General features: G+C 46.3%; 1 protein-coding gene across 1 annotated transcript in view; it reads right to left on the minus strand.

Moving 5' to 3' along the window:
- LOC147464879 (L-type lectin-domain containing receptor kinase VII.1-like) overlaps nt 1-6769 on the minus strand; it is a 34223-nt gene extending 27454 nt beyond the window's left edge. The window contains exon 1 of the mRNA XM_086516959.1: nt 6633-6769. The gene's annotated coding sequence lies outside the window, so the exon portion shown is untranslated. The remainder of the gene's footprint in view (nt 1-6632) is intronic.
- Nucleotides 6770-7645: the final 876 nt, after the last annotated feature.

Consider the following 7645-nt stretch of genomic DNA (forward strand, 5'->3'; position numbering starts at 1 on the left):
GGACAAAGATTACGGTAATAAAGATTTGACAAAGGAGATCGGCATGGCACTCGTGGCAGTGGCCACAGTGGCCTCGACATTAGATTTCTAGTCAAATGACAGATGTCACCACTAGCTTCAGCCAGAGAGAGGCTTGTGAGTGGCAGCAAGGGACAAGCAATGCTCCCTATAATTAATTTGGACCCTTGTGTTGGAGTTCAAGTTATTGGTGTTTGGACCCGTAGGTCGGAGTTCAATGCACATGCATCTTGCAGGGAACCAATCAGACGTCTAAAACACTATAGATGGGCTAGCCAATTCATTGTTGTTGGTCAGATTATGGACAGGATGTGTTCCAACAGTTCATTATCTTGGAGTTTTATATTTTGGACGTGATGTGTTCACAGTTCACGAATGGGGATTATTGGACGTAATATGGTCTACACTTCAAAGTTTCTAAAAGGCAACCAATGCTCAAGATGGCATTACTTTCAGGTACAAAGTTGAGGAGAGCAACACCGAGGTGTATCCAGTTGGTGGCCACTACTGAGGTGTCCATGGTAGCTTCTTCATCGACTTGGTCTCACTATTGATGTCCACTATGAGCTGCACAGAGGGTGTTAAAGTTTTGGCATCTCAAGTGAACTGCCCAATGTGATCCCATTATTTAGTTTTGATTTTAGGTATTTATTTTACTTATTTGTCAAAGTCTTGGGTAGGGCAATTTACTAGGATTGCTATACAAGCAACCCCTTGCCTCCATTGTATACACATTCAGTTATTCATTGCCAAGGTTGATTGGTTCAGGAGACTCTCTCTCTCTCTCTCTCTCTCTCTCTCTCTCTCTCTCTCTCTCTCTCTCTCTCTCGTGCTCACTCCCCTTGGTCTCTACGCTTCCGCATCCTCGACTTTGACACTAGGGAGTCTTCAAGAATATGGTGCAGCCATCTGACCTTGATCCAGTGCCACCGTCGTTGCCCCCACCACCACCTCCCACAAGCTACAATGGTTGGAGCCCATATGGATACCCTTATTATCCATACATGAGATACGCGCCAAACCACCGAAAGATTTCAAGGATGGCGGCACGACGGTCAAATTTTTCACATTTTCTGGGAAGAAAGATTAAAAGAAAGCATTGCAATTCCTACAACAATTCAACAACATCTATGCTTTGGGAAACTATTCAGAAGAATCCAAGATTTCTCAAGCAACGGGATTTCTTAAAGATAATGCTATGCAGTGGTGGAGTTCAATCGCAACACAACCGCATGCTCCAAGGACTTGGCAAGCTTTCAAGATAGTATTTGCACATAGTTATATGACTTCTCTCTTTGAAGTTCGGATCTTGGCAAAATGGGGCAACTTGAAAATGCTTGCCGCAGAGACCATGGACGATTATAACCAAAGGTTTCTCGACGTCTACCTACCGGTGTCCTCCTTTAAAGTTTAAACTCATTTTCTTGGAGGAACAGTGCGAGCGATACACCATTGGACTACCATCATCGTTGCAGGAATATTGTCTATCCAAGCAAGTCTCAACCATGCAAGAGCTTATGGACCATGCCGCAGTCGGCTACAAACTGATGAAGGGAAAGCTGGAGTTTACCACAGAAGAACCTCCGGCCACTAACCAAAACTCTCGCCCACAACGAACAAATTCTTAAGTGTCTCGTGAAAGTCAACCGCAAAGGCCTCGTTTGACGTCTCAACAACGAAACACCTTATCACAAGAAGGATGATGCTTTGGATGCTTTCAAACAGGGCATAACCATTTTAAATGTCCCCATTGCACTGATAGACCAACGGATCCCGACGCTCAACAGAACCCAGGGCCACCTCCAGCTAAGAGAGCTAGACCCGCTATTGGACTAGTCCCTGATATCTATGGCATACGCCTTGAAAGTACAAATGAATTGTGTCGAGTATAAGGCAAAGTCAACGGCTTGAAAGCCCTTATTTTCTCTGACAGCGGAGCTACAGAGAACTTCATCCATCCAAAATTCTTGAAGCAGATGCACTATGATTATGATGCAGAGGGTGGAGAAAATAAAGCCGAGCTAGCCACGGAGCAAACTCAAAAAGTGGTATGGCTCATTGGTGCTCTTCCAATGACTATCCAGGATTATCATGGAAAAGCTGATTTCCACATTATGAAGTTGGGCAATTGCGAAGTTCTCTTGGGCATGTCTTGGCACGACAAAAATGATGTGACTCTTCACATCCGGAACCGAAACATTACCCTGATGCAGAAGGACAAGCCAATCGTCCTCAAAGTTCGACTGTCCGAACAAAAACCTGAATGAATTTTCTAGTTGTTCTGTAGTTAGATACTTTTGAACTCTGTTTGAGGAAGTATTGTTTGAAATTAATTTGAAATGGGTGGTATCTGTTTTAAACCTATCTTGGTGCCGATTTGAATTGTTTGACTCTGGTTTTGATATTGGTTTCAATGCTTGGTGATTTACTCCCGCATGGAGTAGTGAACCTCGGAACGACGCAAGCGGCATGTCTGGGGAGCATTTCGTTATATGCTTGAAGACCTCGAAACGACACAAACGAGATGTCTGGGGAGCGTTTCGTTGCATGATTGAACCTCCAAATGATGCAGGTTGCGGTCTGGGGGACGTTTGGTTGTAAAAGCCCTCTGTATCTCCCAGCCCATACCTTTTAAGGTTATGCGAGAGGAGTGATGAGGGAGTCGTTGAACAACTCATGGCCCGAACATGGATGGTTATTTGCGAGGGGAGTGTTCATCGGCGACTTTATGTTCTATGTCTTGTAACATGCATATGTGAGCATTTGTGTTGCAATGTGATGTGCCAACCATTGAATATTCCTTATTGGATGAGATATTTCTAGGAAGTCAACGACCCAAGATATCAACAATTCCAATATGAAATGAGACTCCTTATTGGATGAGATTTTTCTAGAAAACCAACGACCCAAGATATCAAGAGCTTCAATCTAGAATGAGACTCCTTATTGGATGAGATTCTTATAGGAAGCCAAAGACCCACGAAATCAAGAACTCTGATTTGGAATGAGAAAACCGATTGTCCCTCGGAATGACCCTCGGAATGTCCCTCAGAATGACCCTCAGAAATTTTTGAGCTAACTTAAGTTGTTGTGCAAATATGTTGTAATCACGGAAGATTACTTTCTTTCAAGAAGGGGAGATGTCACAAATTGCTGACGTGTCAAGCCATTGAAGAACGGAACCAACTTGTAGATCCCACCCAAGGAGCCTAAAGAAGCAGTAGTAGAAGCAGCAGAAAAAGTTTCCACCAACTTATGGGACCCCGTCCGATGGGGCCCAAGTGACCTAAAAGATATTAAAATAAAAGTAAGACCAGCACCGCACACACAGGCTAATTGGCATAGAAGCTAATGATGTGGCAACAGTAAAGATTTTCGGATTTCGCGCTGACATATTGACATGGCAGCTATACAGACGCCCGCAATTTATGCTGATGACATGGCAACTATACGGATTTCCGCAAAACGCGTTGGTAGCTTTTGGACCAATTGCTTTTGAGTTTGATTGTTTTCATGTAACTGATTTTCATGGCCAAGGGCCTTTAAATGTGTAAAGGGCTGGCACTCTTTTGTTTTGCGCCCTGGGCCTTTCTTCACCATGGTCCAGGGTGTGCTCAGATGGCACTACCGTCCACCTGTATGGCTTTTCCCTCCTCCCATCTCTTGATTTAGCCCTCATTGTACATATGTTGTTTTTTCATTGGGAGAGTCTCCCCGTTTGATTGTTGTAGCCCTCTCTAGCAGAGGTGGTTGTAGCCCCATGGGCAATTTCATTAACTAATAGAAGGATCTTTTTCTCGAGAAAAAAAAAAACACAGGAGCATCCATCTTACCATCATACTTATTGAACGTCAACTTCTCAGTGTGACTGGACTGTTGGAGTCGTCGCCTTTACTTGTGCTACGTGATGACTCGTCGGCCTCCTTAAGTGGCTCGGTCTTCAAGGAGAGTACCTTCGGGAGCAACTCCTGCAAGCGTTGGTCTCGCTTTTCTTCGGCCGCTATGCGTTGATCCTCGCGTGCTTGCTCACACTCGAGCTCCATAGCTGCGCTTCTTTCATCAAGCGCTACGCGTTGAGCTTCGCGTGCTAGCTCACGCTCAAGCTCCATAGCTCCCCTTTGTTCTTGACGGTCTCAATCCATGGTGACGCGTTCCGCCTCTTGTTGTAGCATCATCTCCATCATCGACTTGACCAAAGTCTTCATAGGGCTTGGTGCAATCTGTGGCGTAGATGGGGATTGGGGAGGATCGAGGAACAATCGTCCTATTGTAGAGACTTCGTCTCCTCCAACTCCACTCTCAACACCTTCACGCAAAGTATCCATTCCGCTTTTGGTGATGACCGTGCACTGAGTACTTGGGTGCTTGGGTTCCCGGGGTACTTGGGTTCTTGGGTACCTAGGGTTCTTGGCTTGCACTCTGCGTTTAAGAAGGTTTCTCTCTTACCCGAGCTCAACATCTTCCTACGGGTGCACCCCTTGGCGGCCGTGCGCTCACACCAAGGTTGCTTTTTCCCACCGCATGTCACAGGGTCGGACACCAATTGCCAAAGGAAAAGAACAAACTAAACAACTTTAAGCACTTCAAATAACAACTGAACTAAAAGAGATGAACAACACACGAGTCACGGAGTGGCGGAGTTCCACCCCAAGAGGGCACTATTTCCAAACCTTGGCGCCCCTTTCGGTACTTCTTTATATTACTTGAACTCAATACAATGTCAGTGCTCCATTCTTTGCACACATTCGCAAAAGCGTGCCAAAGAATGAGCCCTTGGCTCATATTCAAAGGCCCTTGGCCTCTCAAAAGTAGTTACATGAAAAGCTTAAGTTCTGAAGGCATCTGGTCCAAAAGCGTAGAGCAATTGAAAACGCGGAAATCTGTACACTTGCCACGTCATCAACAGCAGCTCAAAACGCGCAAGTCCATACATGCTGCCACGTGGCACTATCAACGCAATATGCGGAATTCCGAATAAGTTTGTCATATCATCAAGTCTTTACGCAAGGGATTTTGGTGTGTGTGTGTATGTGTTGGGGGGAGGGGGGGGGTCGTGCTCACTTCGGCCCCATGGGACGGGGTTCCAGAAGTAGGTAAAAACTTCTTTTGTTGCTTCTTCTTCTTCTGTTGCTTCTTCTTAGGGTTTAGGCTCCTCGGCTTAGATCTGCAAGTTGGCTCCGTTCTTCAATGGCTTGGCACGTCAGCAGTTTGTGACACCTCACGTCGATTGGCATACCGCTAAGTGCAAGGTCCGCTCTCATTGAGTAGAAAAGAGAAATGAGGGGAGACTGGACAAGCCTCTTTCTTGGGTTACCTACCACTCTTCAAAAACACAGATTAGGGATTAGCACGTCCAAGTGGTCTTGGGTTACGTGCGATCACAACAAGCCAAAAAAAAAAAGTAGTTCTTTATGCTTCTTCCCTTGAGTGATACACTGCCAAAGAGCTCTGATACCAATGTAATGTGCAGCGGAAGTGAATGATGGTGTACGCTCACGATGAGTGAGCAGTGTGTGCTCAAGGTTCCTTTTATTGAAGGGAAGGGAGAGCTTTAGTTGACTTAACGAGAGATTGTGCAATGATCAAAACAAAAGAGAGTGGAAACTTTGAGAGAAAAGTGTTGAGAGTGATAGAGAGAGAGAGAGAGAGAGAGAGAGAGAACAAACGACACCAGATGGGGTCCCAAACCCCACTCCAAAGGCTGTGACGACAACGATGGCCATGGTGACGACGATGCTTGGTCGAATTGCTTGTGCGAAGAGGCTATGGCTGAATGCAAAAATGTTAAGGATCTGCTGACAATGGTGGCTAAATACGGCAAGAATCTATTGCGGGTCGGGTGCGGGTTCTACGAGGCTAAGGCTGAAAATCACTGAGACTCATGGCGTCTTTCCTTGGCTGAAATCGCTGCTGCAGGGCTGCAGAAACGCTGAACTGCTGAGGTACTGTGAGAGGCACCTTGCTTTGCTCCTCTGGCTTCTCCAAGCGCCCAAGGGGCTGGTTAAATAGATGCTACAGGCTGAATCGGGCAGCCTCCATTTAAACCCCACGATTTGGGAACTGAAGAGTCACTTTAATTGATAAAATGCTTGCTAAGGGTTGGTTCACGTGCGGTTGGGAAACTTGTTTCATGCGGTGAAAATGCTTATGCTTGGTGATAGGTACTCGTGCTAATGCTAATGGGTTGTGCAATCAGAGGGTATGCAGCTACTCTATGTGCCTGGACATGCACGTCTTGCGTATAGGCTCACAAGGTTGCCAAAACACTTCCTAGGTTGTCCTAAACCCTAGAAGTAAGTACAGCTTGTCCACATTTGGAGGCTGGAGGAAAACAATGGCAGCTTGCAGGGGCAGTGCGTGCCAGCCAGGGGAGGCCTCAGAAACATATTTTCCACATCAGCCTATGCTGCTGCAACAAGGATGGCTGGACGCAAGCTCTCCGTGTCCTCACTCTCCATGTCTTCACTCAGAGAGAGAGAGAGAGAGAGAGAGAGAGAGAGAGAGAGCAAAACTTATTTAACAAAAGGTATGTCATCTCAGAAAAACTCAGAATAATAAGATGCACCAGACTCAACACCCTCTCTCTCCCCCTCTCTCTCTCTCTCTCTCATTACCAAGCCATTGATGTCAATGCCGATGTGGTTGTCACTGGTGTCATTGAGCTGGGCATTCTTTAAGGTGTCGAACTCGACAGCAAAGAGGTGACGGTCAGACTGTGCCGCCCAGAGGCCTTGAGCCAGCCCTAATTGCATGCCCGTGCTCTCGGGGAGGAGTTCAGAAGAGGGGGCAATGAAAAAAGCTAGGCCATCAGCAGCTCGATCACCGGGAAGGCTAGGCTCCACGTCGTCAGGCACGACAATCTGGAAAGAGAAGGAAGTGTTGAAGGAGGCGAGGAGGGAGGAGGCGTTGGAGGGCTTGAAAGGAAGGGGGCGCTGGTAGAGAACCCTGCCTGTGGTTCCGTTGCGGCCCGGCTGCGTGAGCCAGAGGCTGCTTTCAGAAGGGGAGGAGACTCCCCCTTGCAGCAGCAGACCGTCCACGTCCTTGAAGCTCCGGTAGCTCACCTGAAATGCCCTGCAGCACGACTGGAGTATCAAGCAGCAGTACACTATTGCTGCTCGACTCAATCCCATTTTAGGCGAATCAATGATTCTTGGCCCCAAGAGGCCCTTCTTGCCCCCAAACTAAAGGCCTTCCCACATTTACATTTTGCATCAAAGATTCCACAATGTCGTAGAAGAAGAAGGGTCATTACAATTGTGTGTACTAGTATGTGACGTGCACTTTGTCTTAAGAAGAAGGTACACCTCAATCATGGCGACCTTGCTTTCTTTCATTCCACAATTATATGTAAATGCATGTGATTCTCTTTTGAGCTTTTGACATGCATCGTGCATCAATTATTGCTCTAGCTACTTGCTTTATGGCAAGGGCTTACAACTCATACACTTTAACTATTTTCACATTCCCCCTTTTGAATTAGCCCTCTGAATAATTTTTCTAGGGAGAGATCTAACAACTTATAAGATATAGCTACTCTCCTCCTACCCTCCACATGCTCCTTGTTAGACCAAGATATAGTAATCCTTTGTGGTTTCTATGCTAGGTACTTGCTTTTTTCAGCCAAGCC

This window comes from Adiantum capillus-veneris, chromosome 1 (genome assembly GCF_014529385.1).
Source record: "Adiantum capillus-veneris isolate H3 chromosome 1, ASM1452938v2, whole genome shotgun sequence".
Classification (NCBI taxonomy): domain Eukaryota; kingdom Viridiplantae; phylum Streptophyta; class Polypodiopsida; order Polypodiales; family Pteridaceae; genus Adiantum; species Adiantum capillus-veneris.